We start from the raw sequence: 20,874 nt of genomic DNA on the forward strand, positions 1-20,874 counted from the left end.
TGCCTCAGAAAGGAAGGGTCTTAAAACAGGGTTTCGATAGAGCTCGCTGTAGAATGATTCTCTCCTCCTCGGTATGTAAGCTTCCTGAATGAATGATTTTGAAGTAATGTAATATTTCCCTGCAGGGCCTGCCTCTCTTAAGTCTTTAGACTGTCACGGCAACAGTGAGACTACGAGTGCAATATTAATAATTTATGTGTGTCCCTCATTTTGGACTGTTGTCAGTCATTTCAGCCTCGGCAGGCTGGGGGAGATGAGAAAAGCGTGTCTCTGCTTTGCTGCAATTCTCTCTGCATATCTTCTCAGGGTAGGCAAAGGCTTTCAGTCTCCAGAGAGCGTCTATCTGGAACCTTTTAGCAGTGCTAAATTTACAGAAATAATACCAGAAAATAGCCTAGCGGTGTCTCGTTTCAGTGATCTCTGCGTCCAGTTGTACTGCTTACATTGGACTCTGCAGCAAGGGTGGTTCAGATGCTGGTGAGCTTTGCCTGCTTGCAGACGGTGAGGGAGAGGTGACGCCTTTATGGGTCCCTCCTGGGTGATGAATCCAGCCAGGGTTTTGCTGTGCATGTGTGTGCAATCAATCCCAAATGTTTCTATGCTGCACGCACATAGCTTCCTTCAAAACTGGGCTTCGTGTCCTTGATTCTCCCCCTCGCTCTTTTTTTAAAGGGAGGGAGATGGTCAGAGGGCTTGTGTATTTCCTGAGCGGGTCTTGCTTGAGGCGAGGAGCAGAGGACTCTGAGCACAATGCAAACAGGTCTTCAGAAATGAGGCTGATGAGAGGATGTCACCGGAGGATTCAGTCGGTTCACATACAAACTGCTAGCACGTCCGTGCTTGTGCTGCATTCTGGAGTTCAGTGTTGCAGGCTTTTGCTTTGTGCTAGCTGTTGCCTGAACACATTTCGGCTCGATGGTCTGCTGGGCACTTCTTCACATCCCGTTGGAAGGGCTGCTCTGCATTTTGGGGGGTGTTGAAGGTGTAGTGTGCGTGAACTGGTTGATTGGTGTTCCAGCAAGTATTCCTGCAGGTGCTGGGCAGTGTGGGTCAGAGCAGTTTCCTTGGAGAGGTAGCAAGCAGATGAGTAGTTTGCAAGAAGTGGGAGAATCAGCTCTGATCTGATGGTGGTCCAAGATTGTTGATTCACTGCAAGGAATTGGTGACTTGTTTTCTGCGCTGCGGATGGACTGACGGATGGACGGGACTTTCTAGCAGAGGAGAATGTTCTGCAAAGAATTTGAGCTGTATCTTAGACCTGAAACAGTTTGGCTGGAGACACACAGATTTCTAGAATAATTGTTGGGGAAAAATGAATGTTTTTAGTTTTTTTTTTTTTTTTTAACTGGATTGCATTGTTTAAAATTCCGTTTTTGAACATCTTGGATTGGAGAAAAGTTTGGCTCAAAAATTGCTGTGTGTGTGCAGAAGGATCTGCAGAAAGATTAATGGATAAGAAGAAACTTGGTCTAATTGTTTTGTGTTGGGCTCATTAAAATACCTTTTCATTTGAGATTTGAATTTTTTGCCGTAGTTTGTACCTTTGTAGTTCAAAAATACCCTCCTCCCAGATTCTCTGTATTAAGTCTTCCTGAGAGCTTGTATGTACAGTTTGAAGAAAACAAGACGTAACTAAGTTAAGATTTCTTGAACCTAAATTAGAATACTTAAATTGCAAATCCAATTGGCTTGGCTGCTGGTGAATGGTGAGAGCTCAGAAAGAAACTAAGATGTTGTCTTGGACTTCAGATGGTTTCAGCAATGAGATTTTTTTTTTCTTTTTTTCCAGTTGGGGGTAGAGCCTCACTCCTGGCTCTGCACTTGTGTACTTCATTTAATATACCTGTGCATTTGTAACAAAGGACTTTTTGCAAAGCAGCAATGATTTCTTCTGCAAAATACAGAAAATGGGGAAGCTGAATGGAAGAGTGTTTTTTTTTTTCTCTTTTTCTTCCTTTTTTCTCCCTCCTCTTTACGAGAAGTTACTTTAAATAGGGAGCTGTTCAGCAGGTTGCAACCAGAATTCTATAATAAGATCTCTGTTCGCTCTCCCTACTTTTTTCACATGCAAAGTTGTGGCTGTAATTATATGACAGCTGCCCTCTTGGCTGACATGCAGCAGATTGAACTGGGGATCTCCAGAGCTGAAAGCGTGAGCTGCTACTCCATGAGCTAAAGCTCTATAGCTGGAGGCTGTAATGATCTATATCCTTCATGACTGAGTGTAGAAGGGAGCTGCAAAAAGCACTTGCTGAGTTATGGTGAGTACATGGTACTCCCTGGGTATGCTGGAGCCTTTCTTTGAGTGGTTTGTGATAATTGTACAAACTGTTGTCAACTTAGGGGTGCTTTAAAGTGGCACTCCATTTTGAAGCCGTTCTGTCTCAAATAAAATATCTTTGCTATATCCTGCTAGTCAGGCGCAGGCAGTTGTTGCTGGATGCGTACATTGTGCTGAGTGGAAGGGATCCTGATATTGCTGAGGTCCTTTAACGCTAACGCAATGTAAGTAATTGTTAGCAATACTAAACACAGTGTGAAAAATTCCACAGTGCTGGTGGTGTTCAAGCAAATTTACCTCTGCTTCGCCGTAACAATAGGTTTTTCATAGATGGCACAGGGGAAGCGTTGTCAAAACAAAGGAAGGAGAAGCTGGAGTTGTTGGAATCTCTCCGGTTTCCCAAGGACCAGGAAAACCTGAGCAGTGCCAGAGTGTGTCAGGCTGAGGCAAAATGAAGGGAAGCAGAACCATATGGAGCTTCATGAGTAGTGTGAGCCCGTGGGTAGCTCCTGCAACCAGTGTTGTGGGAGAGGGGGAAGTGTGTTACAAGTTGAGACATTAATTTTGAACTTTGCGATGTTCTTAACACCTCCTTCCCTGCCCCTCCCCAAATTAAAAAAAAAAAAAGGAAAACAAAAGAGATAGTGTTCTGCTAGGTTTAAATGTGTGCATAGTATGGATTCCTGTGAAACTGTACATTTTAAAACCCAAGCTGATCTTTTCCCTATTTAAAAAAAAATATGTTGGTAGGACGGTAGCATAAAACACCTCGGTGACCTGATGTAGGGTCAAAAGACCCGTCCCGTCCACTGCGTGACGTGGCCCAGGCTAACATGATGCAGTTTGTGGGGCAGCCTTGCAGGAGGCAGTGCTGGCAGAGCCTGGGGTGGGTGGGAGGATGCTTTAGGGACATGGAGGGGATTTAAGTGGGTGTTGCTCCTGAGTGGGGCATGTGTTGGTGTCTGCCCGCTGCCTCCTCCTCCTCCCGCAGGCGTTGCTGCCTGTGTTGGCGGCAGGCAGCGGTCCCTGGCTGCATCCCCGCCGTCCCGAGCACCGCTTCCACAGACAGTCACAGAAGCGTGGAGCTGGGAACCCACATCAAGGGCCTGGGTCACGACGCGAGGCATGCTAGCCTCCTGGAGCAGGATTTCAGGAATGCAGGCTGCTGGCAGGGCAGCGAGTACAAGCTGATGCAGCATTCATGTGCGTGTCTACCTTGGATGGAGCCAAGTCCAAGGAATCTGTTACAACACAGCTCTCCCCTGACCTAATTGCATTGCTGTCAAACTCCAGAGCCCGGCTGAGACTCCAGCGTATCCCTGCCATTATGTTAGAGCAGGGCTCTGCGTCTCTTTTACACCACAGTGTTTGTGCTGCCTGTGTTGAAGTGGGTCAGAGCGTCACCCCGCCAAGCCGCTCCATGGCGAGGCTGTAGGGGTGCCAGCCGTGAGGCTCGGTGGTGAAGCTCCTCGGCTTTGGCACGAGCAGGAGAAGAGTCTGCCGTGCTCTCTGTGCCAGGGGTGGAACCATCAGCTTGTGGTGGCTGGCTGGGAGAGGATGCATGGGCTTCCTGGGGAGGGCCCGCAGTGCCACAACCATGCTCTGTAGTAACAGTCTGCTTGCACTAGATTTATTTCTTTTTTACATACTTTTTCTCCCCCCTCTTTAGTGCACAGATGTTGTTTTACACCTGTGAACTTCACTTGCTGTCTTCCAAAACCTCTTTCTTTGTTGCCGCTTCCTGAACTTCCTCACGTGCCCTTTCCAAGGCAGGATGAGTAGAGAGGGTTTCGGTGCTGCAGAGGTGGATATGTCTGATTGGTATCGCATCGCTATCAAATCGGAGCTGTTTCTGGCCTGTTCCTAGTACGGTCAGACATTTTGCTTACTCTCCTGTGTGCCTCTGTGATACCGGTAGACCTCATTATGTGATGTGTCTGTCTGCGTACAGAATGGGTGTAATTACTGCAGAGCTGGGGGGTGCATGAACTGTGCAGATGATGACCTGTTAAACCATTCACAGCTGGATCGGTTAGAAACTCCAGAGATCTGAAGTAGCTTCCTCACTGCTTCCCCTGGTGCCTTCCCCTGCCGCAGGCTGGTCTCTCTGCATCCCCATCCCGTCTCTGTGTCACCCGGTTCATCTCCTGGCTCCCTCCTGCCCCTCACCGCTCTGCCAGGAGTTATTTCTGTGGTGCCCACCTGCAGTCCCCGCTCCTCAGCTTGCCGTCCTCCTGCTTGCTGCTCAGAACGAGCACCTCTCAGCTGTGCTTTACTTATGTGGCTCTTCTGCACAGCTCTGCTTTTCCTTGTTCTGCTGCTTCCTCCAGAGAGATCGGTTTTGCCTTCCCCGTTCCCAAGGGGGAAATAAACTTGTGTCTCAGCTGGAGGTGCATAAAACACGGCCACGCTGTCACCAGACTTTATTTTTACATCCTGTTCAGCTCGGGTCACCTCTTTCCAGTTAGTCACTAGTGAAGCATCCCACCTCCCTGCCCTCCGTTCCTGTGGGGTCTGTGCACCCTGCCTTGCTCTCCCGGGGCAAGGTGACGAGCCTGGGGGCTCTGGGGGTGCACTTTTATGCATGTTTCTCCTGGCAGCCCCTGCTCCAGCTCCTGAGCTGCTCGTTCAGCGGTGCCCGTGCAGCCAGATGAATGTGCTGCTGCGTGCTGGCCCGGAGCAGGGGGTTGGTGTGGATTAAAGCAGTTGGGGTGGTGAGGAAAGCCGCTTAGCCCAGAGAGATACTTGAGAAACAACACTTTAAGGGTAAGGACGCATTGCCTTGAAAGCCCTCTGACAAACACCCCTCTGGCTTAGAAATCCCTGGGTTTAATGCTGAGTCGCCGCCTCCCATCCTTCAAGCCCTCATCCCAAAACAGCACCCAGCTGCGTTGCTGCCACGTTGCTGCTGTGTCGCTCTGTTAATCTGGGAAACGCAGCGTGGCCCTGGGTGCCAGCACAAAACCCCACACGTCCCTGCCCCGCTGCCACGAGGGGCTCCGTGTCCCTCCTCGCCGGCTCCTCCGCTCTGCCCTCACGCACCCGTCCCTGCCTTCCCCGCCCGTGCGCTCCCAGCTCCGTGCTGTCCTGGCTTTAATTTTTGTTTAAGATCTTCGTTCCTTTAATGACAGCGGGAGCCCAGGGCTGTTCTCTGTGGGGGCTGTGGTGCGCGGCTGTGCTCGAGGTAATGAGACTTGATGAAAACCTCTTGTTACTGTGGCAAGATTTCTTCCTTCTCCTCGTTTAAGGAAAGGGGAGTGGGGGGGGGGGGGAGAAAAGAAAAAGTGACAGCCCCTGCTGGGTATGTTAATATATTTTTAATGGCTTGCATGTGGCTAGCTGAAGACTTATTTGTCCAGCCCGCGAGGGAAGCGGAGCAGGGCCGTGTCCTCCTGCACCCTTGGCTGTGCTCGGCCCGGAGAGGCGGCGTGAGGGGGGGCTGGAGGAAAATGTCACCGAAATCCTGATGGGGTGTGCTGGACAAAGAGGGGGGCTGGCCGTGGGAGGGAGGAGATGGGATCCTGGATGCCTTCTTCCACCCCCTCCCCAAATCTTCCTCGCGTTCTGGAATGTTCCACTGCCTGCCAGCGTCAGGAGAGCAACTGTCTGAGGCGGTGGTACCTCCAGCGGGGGAGAGCTTTCCCTGCCATAATTGCTGCTTTTCTGAGGAGACACCAAAGGGTTTACGCTGGGGGCAGAGGCTGGGGAGGGAGGGGGCCAGCAGGCGCTCCTCCCATGGCACAGGCCGCAGGCACCTTCCCTCCAGGCCTCGTCTCCTTCAAGTGCCCGTGGTGCTGGAAAACGTCCCGCTGTCGCTTAGCTGCCCCTTCCTGGTGGCCACATCTCCGGGGGTTCCCGAGGCAGGACCCCAGCAGCTGCATTTGTCTTTATATTTGGGGGGGGAAATTAAAAATTTGGCTGTCTGTTTAATTTTGGTGCCAGGGGATGGTGCTAGACCGGCAACTCTAGGGACGTCCTTTGTAGCCCGCCCCTGCCAACGTACCAGATTGCTGACTCCGAGCCAGAGCGTCCCCTCGGATTGTGAGTAGCACAAAAACAGTTTGTGGGAGATCTCTGAGGAGCCCGACAGCTCCCATGCGTCGCAGAAGGCTGGAGGCACATATGGTGAGCCACCAGGATCCGACGGAGAGGACGGCAGCTTGGTAGCCTGCGCTGACCGCAGTGCTTTGCCGCTCTGACCGTACCCGTACTTAGATTTCAATTAACTTTCAGCTGATTTAGGGAAAACCTAGTAGTTGTAGCAGGGACGAATTCGCATTTGGGTGAATCTGTCCACGCAGGGCTTTAATGCCATCTGACCCACCTGCTTAAAGAACTTCAGCGTGACTTCCCTGCGGGTCCCCATGCAGGCAAGCCCTAGTTTTCTGCGGGCGTCCACTGCTTTCTTAACCCAGTTTTCCAGCTGGGCTGAAGTTGCTGACGGCATCGTGACTTATCCGAGAGCATGAGTGAATGTGAATTGGCGCAAAATCAAACCCAGAGACCCACCAGGCTCCCAGCCCTGTAAATTCTGGATTGCTGGAGTCCTACTTTCCTTGAGTAGCCAACAATAACAGGCAACTAATATGGTCACAGAGTATTATTTTTACTCAGGCCTCTTGGACTGATAATATGATTATAAAACTGTTGGGAGGTTTTTGTTTGTCTCCTTAAGCGTGCTTTCTAGTGCAGTGTCCAGATTAGTTTTAAAGATGACCCAAAAAGAGTTTGTTTCATGTGGGGCTTGTACCAATTTATTTCCCCCCCAACCCGGCCACGATGGATTTAAAAAATGGTACTGTCATCAAGCCTGATGTATCTAAGTCTCCAATAAAGAGTAATGTGTGCTCTGTGTTTTGTTTTTTTCTTTTAGTTAGAGAAGTGCTGCTGAGGTATAACGGATGTTTCTGTGAGCTCTAATGCTTTAATTGTAGGTAAGAGAGTTTTCTGTCTACTGGCTGTCTTCAGATTAAAACAACCGAATAAATAAAAGTCTTTGTATAGGTACTGGTAAAAGTACGTGAAGACCAACCAGAATTTGTCAGGGGCTGAATAAAATCCCATTTTCTTTCAACATCACGGCTTTCAGTTTCTTATCATTATGGACATCATTTCGTGGTCCTCTGATTGTGATAGCTGTTCAGCCTAGAAAAACCTCGCATCTCTAGGTGGGAAAGACAGGGCAGGTAAAGGAAATGGCCATCCTTTTGTTGTTGTTTTTGTAGTTCTTTATGTAGTGCTTTTAAAAATAAAATCCCCAAACCAACCAACCAAAAAAACAAACCACAAAATCACAGGTAGTCTTCACCTGTTCTTAATTTTTAAGATTATTTTAAGGTCAGCACTGGCAATCTCATGAGTTGTGTCCCCCGGCTCGTGGGGGCTGAGCAGCGGCTGGCTCCCCGCTCACGGAGCTGCTGCTGGAGTGACATTGTCAAAAGCAAGAGCAGATTTTAAGCAGGCCCTTCCTCGCGTTCCTGAATAATGTACCGGGCTATTAAACTAAAGGAAATTTAAGCAATCACCTTGGTCTCCTGTTTGTAGCCAGAGGGGCTGGCCTCGAGCATCAGGTATGAATTACCTATGCGCCCTGCAACCACAACTTCGAATCCCAGCAGGCCTGACTTAGCCCCGTGTGCTGTGGTCGATAAATTGACTTCCATGCAGCTTATTATGTGGGGCTCTTTCAGATGTGACCTTATTAAAACCTCGAGTCCTCTCTGGACATTAACAATCCCATAGCTGTTTCCCTAAGTAGAGGGGAGGGCGTTGCTGCAGTGTCCTTGACAAAATCTCTTTCTTCCCCAAAATCTCTGCTGAGAGGGGCACGTGCTGGTCGTCTGCTGAGCCTCGGCCGTGGCTGCAGCACTGCTGAGCGAGCGGAGGGGCATCAGGAGCGTGTGTCAGCCTCGTGCTCGTGTAAGGGCTAAGGCTGCTGGCCAGTGAGCTCTTTCCTGGACAGGTAGTTGTGTGCTATCCTCGATTGCATTGCACTGACGCCTCTGTGCTCAGATGAGAGTTTAGGATGGCTATGAGATCTTTAATGTGTTGAGGACAAAACTGACTTGCCACAGTTGTGTGGGAGCGACCCGGCATCCCAGGATGAGGCTGAAGTTGGAGCCTGCTCTTTTCTCCCCTGCTTCTCAGCCTCCTGGTAACGCTGGAGGTTTCTGCCAGTGTCAGGTCTCTGCTCCTGCTTGCCTACCAGCCTTCTTTTTTTTTTTTTTTCCCCTGGTCCTTTTAATCCACACTCAGAGCATCCTGGGTGGCGTGCAAGTGGAGAAAAGGTCTTTGTACCTGAATTTGGCTCTTTTGTCAGGGGAGAAGAGCAGAGGAGTGCTCAGGGCAGCAGCCTGCTGGCTTTGCTGCTCCTGTTTGGATGCTTTGCCAGCTGTAAAACAGGGCTGTGGTGACCTGTGGGGCTGGAGGATGTGTTCCTAGGGGCTGCAAAGCGCTCTCCACCAGGAGAAGGAAAGGCTGGGGACTGCCGGCTGCGGAGCTGCCCCTGCCCTGTAGTAGCAAAGTGGAATTGGCACCTTGGGCTTTGCTGGGAAGCAGAGGGCGAGAACTAATAAAAGCTCAGTTTCTAATCTGTTTTGGGGGAAACTCAGAGCAGCAGCAGAAGTGCTGGAGCTGCTGATCTACAGATTGCTGTGGCTTGGCTTGGTCTCGTTTCCCATTATAATGATTTTCTGTGAGCGCGCGCGTGTGTGTGCGCGTTAATGAAAGCCTTGGTTCGGTGCAAGCTGTTATTACTGGACCGTGATTCCTTGGTCTCTTTCACAAGCAAGTGGATTTGCCCAGTGTCCTGCCTCTCCGTCCGCACACGCATGCACATGTGTGTGCACTTTGGGATCCTTCAGGACGGAAAGTGCAGTGGAAATGTAAAATACTGTAATTATGTGCAGCGAGCATTTCTATTTTTGCTCTGCAGTCAGCTTGGCAAGTGGAGCTCGGTGTCTGGGCAGTCTCATATCTGATCTGATCTATTTGTCTGTGCTTTTTTGCGTTGCGGTTTACAGCTCAGCAATTGAAACCTTCAAGATTGCTTAAAGATGGGACGGGAGCGTGCTTGCACCGGGCTTTGCGAAGGTTCTCCGCGTTTCTCCGCGTGCGAAGTCACGGGCCTGCGCGACTTGACAGTGCCCCCCTTTTAAATCTGCCGCTGGGCTCCTGCGGGGCGGGGGCGAGGAGGTAATGTATGGGCCTGCCAGGAACAGAGGCAGCGCTGTGTGCTCCCCCGCGGCTCGGCGGCAGTAGCTCACTGCCTGACCCCGTTAGCAGAGCCGCTCTGTCATCGCCGGCGAGGCAGGTGCGCGAGGCAGGGACCCGCACGAGGAGCGCCGAGCGGGGGGATGCGGCGGCTGCCACGCGGGGAAAGATCAGACGGCGCCAGGGAGGAAGAGGAGGTGGTAAAGTAATGATAGTGGTAATAAAAAATCCGAGTCTTTCCTTCCCTCTAGGTCCCTTGGAGGCGGCAGCTTCGGACTTGCGGGTCCGAGGGACTCCGCTCGGCGCTGCAGAGGGAGGTGCAGGCTCCTGGGTGCGTGTGTCTCTCTGGGTCACCCCATGGCTCCGGGAAGCCGTGCTGCCACCAGAGCCTCTCCCGGATGGGATGCAAAGCCGAGGCCTCGATCCATGGCGTGTTAAAGATCCCCCTGCACTTTTCACCAGATTAGGGGAAAATAACCTCAGCGTCCTGGCCCGATTCCAGTTCATTACTTTCTGCCCATCTAAAATTTTCCCTTCCCCTCCCCCTGCCGCTTATCCTGGAGAAGTTATCATTTGCTTCCCCTCCTAATGACTCACGGGTAATGCTGCTGGCACACAACCCATGCTTTATTTCATCCCAGCGACGAGGGAGTGATCCCTGCGATTGGGGGTCTTCGGGCTGAAAGAGGTGCTATGGAAACACGGAGGTGCTGGGAGCACACGCGCAGACACAAAGGCACGGTTGGTTACCGTTCCCTTCGGTCGCTGTTTCGGAACAGGTAAACAGGCTTCCCAGCCGCATCTTCCAGCTCCATCCAGATCATAAATGCGCGTGTGTCTTCTCTGTGTGTGTGTGTGTCTGTGTGTGCACGCAAGCCGGTCTCTCCCCCCCTTCCGTCTTGGAACAAGAAGAATGTGTCAAGCCCTCTGGCTGCAATCCAGGACTCTCCGTGGAACTATAAATCGACCCGTCAGGGAGGGGGAAAGAGATTAACGTTGGCCGTCTTCATTAGTGAGTCCCCAGAGGAAACTGGGGCTGCCATGAGCCGTGAATGAGACCAGCTGAGAGAGAGAGGGGGAGCTTGCGGTTTTTATCACTGCCTCCAGAGACCCTGGAGGAGTGGAGGAAAGGAGCGTGATAGGGATGGGAGGATGTACAATGAGGGGAGCCGGAGCTTTCCAGCGCGGCGCTCGCTCCCTCATTGGAGGGCAGGGAGCTGCCTGCTGCTCCGCCGCGCCAATCCCTGACCCGCGAGCCCATGTGTGCGGCTGGAGCACTTGGCATGCTAATTGGGAGCAGAGAGGAGCGAGCCCGGTGGCGGTGCCGTGCCCTGCCATGCTAAACAAGTGCCAGTAATTGCAGTCGAGGTACTAACGTTATGTCACATTTCTCACGGAACCAGGGAAGTGCATTTAGCGCGAGCAGCGTTAATTCTTCCTGGGTGTGTGTGTGCTTAATTCCCTGCCCCCCTCTCCCTCCCAGAAAGTGATTCTTTCCCCTGCTCTAGCCTCACTTGCGCGATGATTTTTGGCAATTAGCTGCCGCTCTGAGCTTCAAACACCAGTCTTGCTGCCTCGCTCTGTTTATGGTACCTGTTTGCACTGCAGCCTCGTGCAAACACACGCGCGTGCTAATTGCCGTGCTCCTGAGCCAAACGAGGGTACGGCGGTGGCGAGCACAGCTCGTAACGTTTCAGGTTCCCTTGTGAAGCCCCCGCGAGCCTGGATTGTGGTGGTGCTCCTACCAGCGAAATCTGGTTTAAGCTGGTAGCCGTCTTCCCCCCCCGCTCCTTGCAGTGAGTGACGCAGGCTCGACAGCTCCAGATAGCGATGCTCTTTATTTGCGGAGCCAGCACCGTGGCACCGCCAGCTCCCGCCGGGGCTCCTCGCCGTGACCTGAGGGGACCGGGGAAGGGGGAGGCCTCTCGGCTCCTCGTCACCTCCGCGGCACGGCAGCCAGACAGCCAATTAGTGTCAGCGGCGGCGGTGGCTCTTGCTGATGGGGACGCCGACCTGGCTAAGATGCGAGCTGAGATGGTGTCTGCCTTCTGCTCTGCCTCCCCGCGGCTCCCTGGGGTCGGGGAGCTGCACTCAGAGCAGGGGGACCCCGGGGAATTGCGGCCCCATGCACGGGTGCCCACAGCTGCTCCAGTCACTGGAGGTGCGAGGGACTTTCGGTGAAGGTCCCCTTTCACCGCTCTGCCCACTCTGTCCTCCTCTCCCTCCTCTCCATGGTGGTTTTGTTCTGCTGCTGCTTTTCCCCTCTGTTCCCCAGCTCGCTGCAAGCCCAGCTTCCCATGTCCCACCTACCTTGACATCCGCAGTCCTCTGCAAGCCCCCGGGCAAGGCTTTGCCTTTGCCTTCCCGTGCTGCACCGGCGTGCAGGCGCCTCTGCTGTGCAATTTGGCAGCTTCTTGATATTGTTTCCTAACTGGCACTTGCAGCACAGTTGTGCCTCCTGGTTCTAGGCATTTAGCATTTACTCAGTTAATTGGTGCCCCTTGGTAGCAAGTAAAAGCAGCAATCCATTTTTCTGACATGATAGAAGATGTTTTTTTAACATTTTCTGTCGGAAAGACCATCCCGTAGCTGGTAGGTCCTTAGCATCAGGAGCTGACAGGCAGAAATGGGTGAACAATTAAATATACTTGGAGTGGAAACGTGGGCAGGAGGGAGAACGGAAGGCTGGGGGAAAGGAGGGCGTTGCTGGTACTGGAGAGTGGCATTTCGGGTGAGCCAGGGCCCTAAAGCAACGGGATCCCCAAAGGCAAGGGCTCCTGCTTCCTAGGTCCCCTCTACACCTGTTAGTGCTGTCGCTGAGGAGCACGCATGATGTTTCTCATCACCTTGGAAGGAGAAGAAATAAGCGACGATGAGGAGAAGGGTGAGTGCCTGATGGTGTCACAACACAACACCAGCTCTGGTGGCACTAATGACCGGGCTGATGGATGAGATATTTCCTCCCCAGCCCGGAGGGAAGAGGCCACCTTCACTGACACCCACCTCTGCACCGAGGGCCGTGCTGCCACCTGCAAGAGGCTAAGCCACCCTTTTCCTCTGGCAGCTGGGAAGCCTCCGGTTGAATCCTGGTCCTGCTCAGCTTGTGATGTGGCTGAGGCTCACGAGGTGAGCTGCTGCTGGCCGGGGTGGAGGTCTCTGCACCCGGGGGATTGCCGTCCCGCTGGAAGCACGAGGAGGGACGAGGGGAAGGCAGCCTGCTGCGGGGGAGAAGTGCTGCGGTAGATTAAAGCAGCTGCTGAGGGACTACTCCAGTGAAGCTTGAAATCAGATTGTTTGACAAACATCATGTTAGAAGCACCTGGCTGCTTCTGTTTGCCCCACAGCTCCCTACCTCAGAGAGAAAACAAGGATTTTCACGGCTCCAGACTCGCCTCGCTCTTCCTTCTTGCCTTCCCTCGCTATGCCCCGGAGGGCAGCGGGTGCCTGCTGGGGCCGGCGGGTGGCAGAAGGCACCGGGAGCCCCTCGCCCCAGTGTCCCCCCCCCCGTCTGAGGGAGGCAGGGAGCTCGCAGAGAGGTGGGTTTGTTGGGTGTGATTTGATTTGATTTTTTTTCCCCAGCTCTGATTTTTGTTCTGCCTCATTTGCATATTGTGTTTTTTTTCCCCCAAGCCTCTGCATCTCCTTTCTTCCTCCTCTTTTTTTTTTTTTTTTAATTCTCTTCTCTCCGCTGAAGATTGCTCCTAACTCTCAAATGTCCCTCCCCCGCCTCACTCCCCCCCACTGCATTTTTCTTTCATCCTTTGTTCTTGATTGCTTGTGCCCGGGAGCAAAGAAAGGAGAAGGAAAGGATACCATCTCGCTGTGAAATACAGGAGAGAGAGAAATGCAGGCAGGCAAAGTTGTCAGAGCCTGGCAGAGCGAGGCTGAATCCATCTCGGGAGCGCGCGGCGCGTCTCGTTGAGCACAGGGGATTTGTGCCCGGCCGTGCCACGCCGTGGGATGCGATGCAACGCCGGCCCTCGAGGGGACTGCCCTGCAGAATGTGGCTGGTGGCATCTGCTGCCCCGGGGGAGTGAAACGGGGCTTGGGGACGGACTGAAACCGCCCGCTGTGCCAGCCCCGCGTGCTCACTGAGCCCTGTGCACGCTCCCTTCCCCGTCCTGGTCCTGCTGTGGATCCGCCGTGTCTTGCTCGCCCGGGAGTGTAGGTAATCACCTGAAATGTGTGCGCACGCTGGCTGATGCATCGCATCGTCTCTTCCCTTCCATCTCCTCTTCCCCTGCATCAACAGCGCTGCCATAATCTCTCAAAATCAACAGGCCATTACAGCCTGATGTAACTCAATGAGTACTCTGAGACAGAAATCCTGCAGTGTGCTTAAAAACCCTAATGTAGAAACACAGCGCTGTCCTGCGCTCTCCCGCCACCTCATTTACTGGTTTCGAGTGAAAAATCAGCCTCGTTCCGGGTCTGTACGTACCGTTTCGAGCAGAGCAGGTTGCTAGCCTTAGCCTAGCCTTTTATCCTCGTTCAGCTCCCAGAATCTTAAACACAGACACTGATCTCTTCCCTCTGCCCCAGCCTTCTCCCTTTTTACCATCAGCTTTTACGAGTGCTGGCTTTCAGCTCTTGCCTTGGGAGAGCAGAGGTCACAGACAGCTCGAAGAAGTCCCCCGTGTCACCTGCCTGTACCCACCCGGCCGGTCCCTTGCTGGTGGAGCACGTAATTTGTGGCTCAGACCCCGTGGGTGGGCAGTTCAGGTGGAGGTGGGCCGTGCTGGTTGTTGCACAGCAGAAATGTCGTGGTCTCTCTCTTTGATGTAGCCTTACCTTTCAATCCTTCTTTAGAGTCCCCTCCCGCAGGTTTTTATGTTTCTGCCTGAAAGGACTGTGATCTTTAAGCCTGATTGGGAAGGAGCATCGGCTCCCCTGGTTCCTGCAGGTTATCCTTATTTCTTACAGGATTTGGCTGTGTCTGAGACCTGGGTTGCAGGCAGGTGCAGTGGGTTCGCCCGGCCGTCAGCGTCATATCCCACGGAACTGGCTTTTCCCTGATTATCTTGGTTGCACAGGATAAACACGACTGATGGGCAAAATTGAGAGAGATGCTTGCTGTATGAGTCACGTCTGCTGTCAGCACTGCTCCCAAGCCTCTTACCCTGGCATCTTGCTGGCAGGACTGGGAACCACGGCTGGTGTGGCGGCTCTTTCAGCAGTGAGATGCTGCTGCTTCTCCCGTCTGACCTGGCCTGAATAACTGGGTTGCCTGAGGTGGAGCTACAGAACTGGATGGCAGAAGGTACCGTTCCTCTCCAGCCTGCCTGGGGTCTGAAGACAAGCACTGAACTGCTTGTTAAAACCTAGAGCTATGTCCTGGGATGTGGGGACGATACTTGGAGCTGTCGCCTACGATCCCATGCGTGATGATGGTAACTTGGTGCCCCTCAAGAGCAGTCTCTCTTTTGTTGCTGTGGTCCCCTGATGTTGACTGATTGCAGGCAGATGACCAACACAGAAGAGCTGGCAAAGATGCATGACTTTCATTAGCTGTCAAAAACAGAAGAGCAATTAGCAGAGTCTTACCTTTTCTGCCTCCAGGCCTAATCTAATGCTCTCCTCTAAGTTTAGAGTGAAAAAGGCGGGTTAGTTATCCTCTTGTTCAAAGGATGTTAAAAAAATTATTGGGGTTCTGGCCAGTGGCAAAACATCTGTTTTAGCGGGGCAGTTCATCACCCAAAACTTCCCTGTGCTGGGGTTTTGGTTATGGCCGTGGACCTGAAGAAGCATGGCCTCTGCTTTATGTGGAGGCAGCAGGAGGTGCCAGAGCGGCCCCGCCGCGCTGCTCGGACCGCTGCTCCCATCAGTCTGCTGCGCTGTCTGGCGCAGGGGCTGGCTGCGCTGCTGGAGCTGAGACCAAGCGTTCACTGGAAAGCGAAGAACAACTCCGCCGTGGATAGTCTGGAGCAGCAGACCTGAGAGAGAAGCTGCTGCGTGGTGTCTGTCAGCTGGCGTGCCTGTGCTCTGACACGTGAGGCTCTGTGCGAGCTCAGAACTGATTTCCTGCCCGACACCACGGTGGGTGTTTTCATTGTCCTCAGAAAAGCCCGCTCGAATTAAGATACTGCCAGTTTTTTTTTGTTTTGTTTTCTGGACTAGGGAGCTGCATCACTCCGTGCGCATCTGTCCTGCGGGCGCAGAGGCTGTGACTTTGCCAGGCCTCCTCTCGGGCGGTCTGATCAGTGCCTGCATTTAATAAACTGCCCGTGGCCTCCGCCGCCAAGTATCCAGGCAGCCTCCTGCCAGAACTGCAGGCACTGGAGATGAAAATGAGGGACCCCTCTGTTCACGCCTCTCCTTACATGCAGCCAACGTGTTTTATAGCTCACTGTCCACTGGCTCCAGTCACGGCATCACAGCTGCTCGAGCTGTTTGAGCTTCTCTTTCCCTTTGCTTCCCTTTCTCTTTATTCCCCTACCTTGCACTCCTTTGGAGCAGCTCTTCTCTTCTCTGGCTTGATGCAAAATTTGTCCTCAGCTACAAAAAGCTGCTGTACAGCTGTGGGTCCTGACCGGCTCCCTGTTTTCTTGGTTCTCTCTCATGTGTCTCATTTCATCTGAAAACACTCTCTTTTCCCTCTCTTGTTCCTCTTAGCATTTCTCTTCTCCTTCCATTGTAGATACGAGCACTTGAGCCAGTTGGGAATACTGATTAAATGTGTTTTTTTTTTTCCTTTCCTTTGGAAAGTGTTAAACAGCACTAAGTGCCTGTCTGAAAGGCAGCATTCGCTGGGGTTTCACGGGGGAGGAATGCTGTGCTGTCCGGCTGCCCAGAGCCGACTTCAAGGCCCCCTCTGGTCTGCAAGCAAGGCTTTGAACCCGAGGTGGTGGCTGGAGGCTTTCTCTGGTGGCTGCCCTTACAGAAACCCATCCTGCTGGGGACAGGGCACGGGGAAGCTTTGAGCAGCAGCGGGGACCTGCTTTGTCACCAGCAGCCAGCTAATCCAGCGGTGCCTCAGGGCCCTTCTGCAGGGAGAAAGGGGGAGGAAGGACTTGTGCTGTTTTGTTTTGGCTTTTGTTTAAAGCTTTGAAAATACCTGTGATCTACCGCAGCATAATTAAGACATCCTTACATCTGCTGAACTTGGGAAGTCTGCGTGCGTGAAGTTTTTCCTTGAAAATGCCCTCAGAAGGCACTGGGGGGTGGAAGGACGGGCTGAGTGGCACGCCGTGGTATAAGCCCTCGCTGGTAGGATGCACAAAGTAATCACAAAGCTGCAGGTGAGCATTAACTCGTACCTGTGGAGCCGTGGCTGTGATATCATTCACAGCACAGGCAGCTGGAGGGAGGAAGGGAAGGTGTAGCATGCCGGGTGGGGGGTGTTCAGCATCCCTGCATCTCCAGGCCATGCCCCACAGGGCTTTCCTCTGGAAGCTCTGGGTCTGAGCCCATCAATCCTGAACCTAAAGGGGGTGGCAGCGGTGGGCAGAAACCTATCGATTGTGCTGTAAATCAGGATGCTGAGGAAAAAAAGCCTGATTCTCAGGAAAGTTGAAGTCTGTCTCTCACCTGCTGCAGGCGGAAGCCTTGCTGCCACCTCCTGCGGGTGCTCAGGACATCAGTACTTACGTGTTCTGTGTCTGGGGACAACTGGCAGCATAGGTGCTAAGCTCAGTGCTAATTCTTCCCCTTTTCTGTATGGGCAGGTGATGGGCTTTCACCAGGGCTGAATTTGGTCTGCTAACGATGCCAGAAGTTTCAGCCCTGCTTGAAAAGTAACCCAGAAGGGATATGGGACAAGTGGGCCCAAGAGCGAGTCTGAGGTGGTGTAGAAAGGCACAACTTGCTGCCTCTGCTTTTGGAAAGGATGCCTGCTTTTACAGCAGGAGACAAAGACGTGTAATGTAGGATTGCTCCGCCAGCAGCGTGCTCTGCCCCTTTATGCCACAGGAACACCTGGCTTTGGGAACAGAAATCCAGAGAATTTCCCCAGTGCAAGTCTGAGAAGGGAGGCAAAGGGCTGCAGTGGGAGGGAAGGTGTTGCTGGTGGGGGTCGTGGCAGAAGTAAGGTGGCACCCAGACGAGAGCCGGTGGCGGGGCTGCAGAACACAGTGGAGCTGGAGATTTGGGGGACAGAACGCATCGTTGGGCAGGAGGTGGGCAGATGGAGCGAGATCTTGGAGGAGGTCCCAAAATTGCCCTATTTAGTACATTTGGGAGAGTCATCACTCCTCTCATCACGCATATGTTTTGGGAAGGGGCCAGGGGAGGTCTCAGCAGAATCAGAATCACAATCTCAACTTGAAAAAATAAAAACCCAAACAAAACCAGACTCATTATTTTGGGGTCATTTTCATATGCATTGAAAAGTTGTTGCTTTTTGTTGTTGTTGTTTGTTTGTGTTTGTAAATCTGTTAACTGTTAAATAACCCGGTTTTCTTACCCTTCCAGTCTGAGATTTCTTGCCCTTCCATTCTGGGAGGGAATTCTTGCTAGGCTCTGGATCACGTAGAAGCAGGAGACTCACGCAGGTTCAGGACAGATACAGAGGCAACCTGGGAAAAGTGGAATGGCAGGAAATTATGTTGGTCAAAACCAAATGCTCAGCACAGCCAAAGCTCTTAAGCGAGGGAACCTTTTTTACAGCATGTGTTGCCCCTGTGCCATAGATTGTTAATTTTTTTTCGCAGAGAGCAGATGGAGAAAATCTCTGGGGATATCTGGCGATATTTCTCCTGTGGCTGGAGAAGAGCCCGCGTGTGCCCTGGAGGAAGGAGAGCAGCACCTTTTGCTTTGCATATGTCTGGGTTAGCAGGAAAGCTCCAGGAGGACCGTGGCTATACTGGATCCGTGTTTGCTTAAGGTGCTGTGGGATGCTGAGGTCAGAAGAGCTTCCTCTGGTGCAGCGGGGAACTGTTATAATAACTGCTGTTTCTGCTGTTATGGGCCACACAACGATGAGATATTTATTAGGCTAATGAGCGAATTATAATTCAAAGCTTCAGGATGAACAAAAAAAGAAATGTATGTTAGCTCCCAACTGGTAATGGTTGGAGTATCGGAGTCACAGAATTCTTGAATTTCAAAGTTTTCCCAAGTGAGCAGCACTTGGATGAGCTGCAGATCTATATGTGTGCACAGCTATATTCTTAAATTTATAAATGTGTGTGTGTGTGTTGTGGTCACAATATAGAGAATGAGGGAAAAAGCAACCTTACCTCATTTCCTGCCTTTTTGTATGTGAATTCTCATTCATAAAGCACAGAGAAGGGATATTTTTGTACAGAGTTTCCTAGGGGGATTTTTTTTTTTTTAACTAAAAGAAAATGCAGAAAACTTTGGCCGTGCATTCAAATGCAGCTGTGTTTGGTTTGTGGTGTAGAGGTCTAGCTGTGTATTAGGACATGACCTGCCTGGTGTACCTGTTTTGCATCACCTCCAAACACAGAAGGCTTTTTTTTGTGTAAACTATACTGACCTGCTATCCAAAGGCAGTTTTGGATTACAGCTTATCTGGGCTAGATTCAAATGGTGGCCTCAAGGAGAAACACTCTTTAATCATTAGAGCCGAATGCCTGAGTTTTGGAATCCTGCAAATATGTTGGCATTTATTTCATAAATACAATCTTCAAGAGTGTTTCTTTTCTTTTCTTTTTTTTTTTTCAGTGAGGAACCTTTGACTTCATAAGCTTTTATTGTGAGCTGGTTGTTAAGGCTGAGAATTTGCCACTGACTCCCTCTCCCCACCCCAAAACAAACAAATAAATAGAACCATATGTAGTTGACTTCATCCTCCAAACAGCCTCCTAGGCTACTTCCTTATGAAATCAGCAGCTTTTTTTTTTTTTTTCCTTTTTTTTTTTTTTCTTTCAAGTTTTGAGACATGCCAGACCACTGTAGGCTGCATGGAGAAGGAAGATGTTAGCCCCAGTGATGACTCTTGAGTCAGCTGTCAGCTCTATCCAAAGCATCAGTCATTTCCCCATAGCTAAACTCACTACAACATGTTTTTCTAGCCTCGCTCCCCGTGTGAGATAAGTTGCTGTAGCAAAGGGGTTTAAAAAAGACTCTTTTTTTTTTTTTTTTCTTCCCTAAAATAGAAACATTTAATCAGCTTTTTAATCATGCTTCACAACCTGCAGCCAACATTATTTTTTCAGTGGCTGTTTCTCGTTTGGACTCGGCATAAATCTGTTTTGGTTTGTCGATTGTGCGATCTGTTTCTTGACCATGCAATGACCCGGGGATAGATCCGAGTGATTCTGGACACTGCCTTCAATTCCGGCACTGCTTCTGACTTCCCATGTGGTGTCTTTGCCAAATCGCTTAAAATTTATCTTTTATTTCCGTTAGCTTTGAAATCAGGGTGGCTCCTGATAAACTCTCAAGGGTTTTGTGGCTGTTTGATTTGATTGATACTGGTTGAGCGTGCACCAGATGCTAACATGAGAGAAGCACGCTGCGACCCAACAGAATTAGGGTGAGGGCATGAAGGGACAGAAGGGGACGAGCTCCGGAAAAGGATGAAGAGGAAGCTCGGATGGGGTGGTGCAGGGGAATGCTGGGGTTGAGCTGTGGGGAATGTAGAGGATTGTGCAGGAAGGTGGGAGGGAAGGAGACTCTGCAGGTCAAAGAAGAAAAGGAAATGGAGCACAAACGAAAGCAGTGGTTTTGAGAAAGGTAGTCAAGGAGTTGGAAGGAAGAAAGCTGGAAGGAAGAAGAAGGAAGAAAATAAGGACAAAGGTTCATTCAGGTCAATTAGATTTATAGATTACATGTATTTGATTTTTACTTTTGAGCCATTGGCCTATGTTACTATATAGGGGAAGATGGTGGTTTCTTTTGGTTTTGTTTGAAGCATCTGACCACTCCAAATTCCCTTGTTAATGATTTTGCAGAGGAAGACCTCTAAAATTTGCCCCCAAAGTCATACTGGCCCAGGTGCCTGATGGCCCCCTCCTCTCTCCAGCAAATAACCCCTCAAATTCTTCAAATAGTTAAAGGCTTCACACAGTCCCCTGCTAACTCACCCAGGTGACTGTCAAATTGTTGTCCAGCATTGTTCTGTTTTGCAGATGAAAACATCTTAGCCCATAAAATGTTGAAGATGAACAAAAGGCAACTACAGAATAATTGTTGTGCATTTTTGTTTATTTTTACTCTTCAGTAAGCAATGTGCCCAGCTTAAAGCTTTGCCTGGGATGCGTCTCTGGGTTCTCATCGGTGGTTGGCACCCAGCTGTACCTGGGAGGAGTAAGCGGCCAGGAAAAGGAGTACAAGTGTGGATGGTTTGCGATGGCTTGTTTTGTTGGGGAAGTGAGAGGGGGCGGCCGGCGTTGGTTGGAAGCTCTGGGGGGTTGCTCCAGCTATTGTTCTGCCAGACCGCACAGCTTAGTTACAAAGCTCTTGTTTTTCAAAATTAA

The 20,874-nt window shown here is 51.3% G+C and overlaps 1 protein-coding gene across 1 annotated transcript in view; it reads left to right on the plus strand.

Annotated features, from left to right (window-relative positions):
- Positions 1 to 20,874, plus strand: part of TCF20 (transcription factor 20) — a 112,100-nt gene that overhangs the window by 11,511 nt on the left and 79,715 nt on the right. The gene's annotated exons all lie outside the window — the stretch shown is intronic.

The sequence above is a fragment of the Anas acuta genome, chromosome 1 (assembly GCF_963932015.1).
Source record: "Anas acuta chromosome 1, bAnaAcu1.1, whole genome shotgun sequence".
In the NCBI taxonomy this organism is placed as follows: Eukaryota; Metazoa; Chordata; class Aves; order Anseriformes; family Anatidae; genus Anas; species Anas acuta.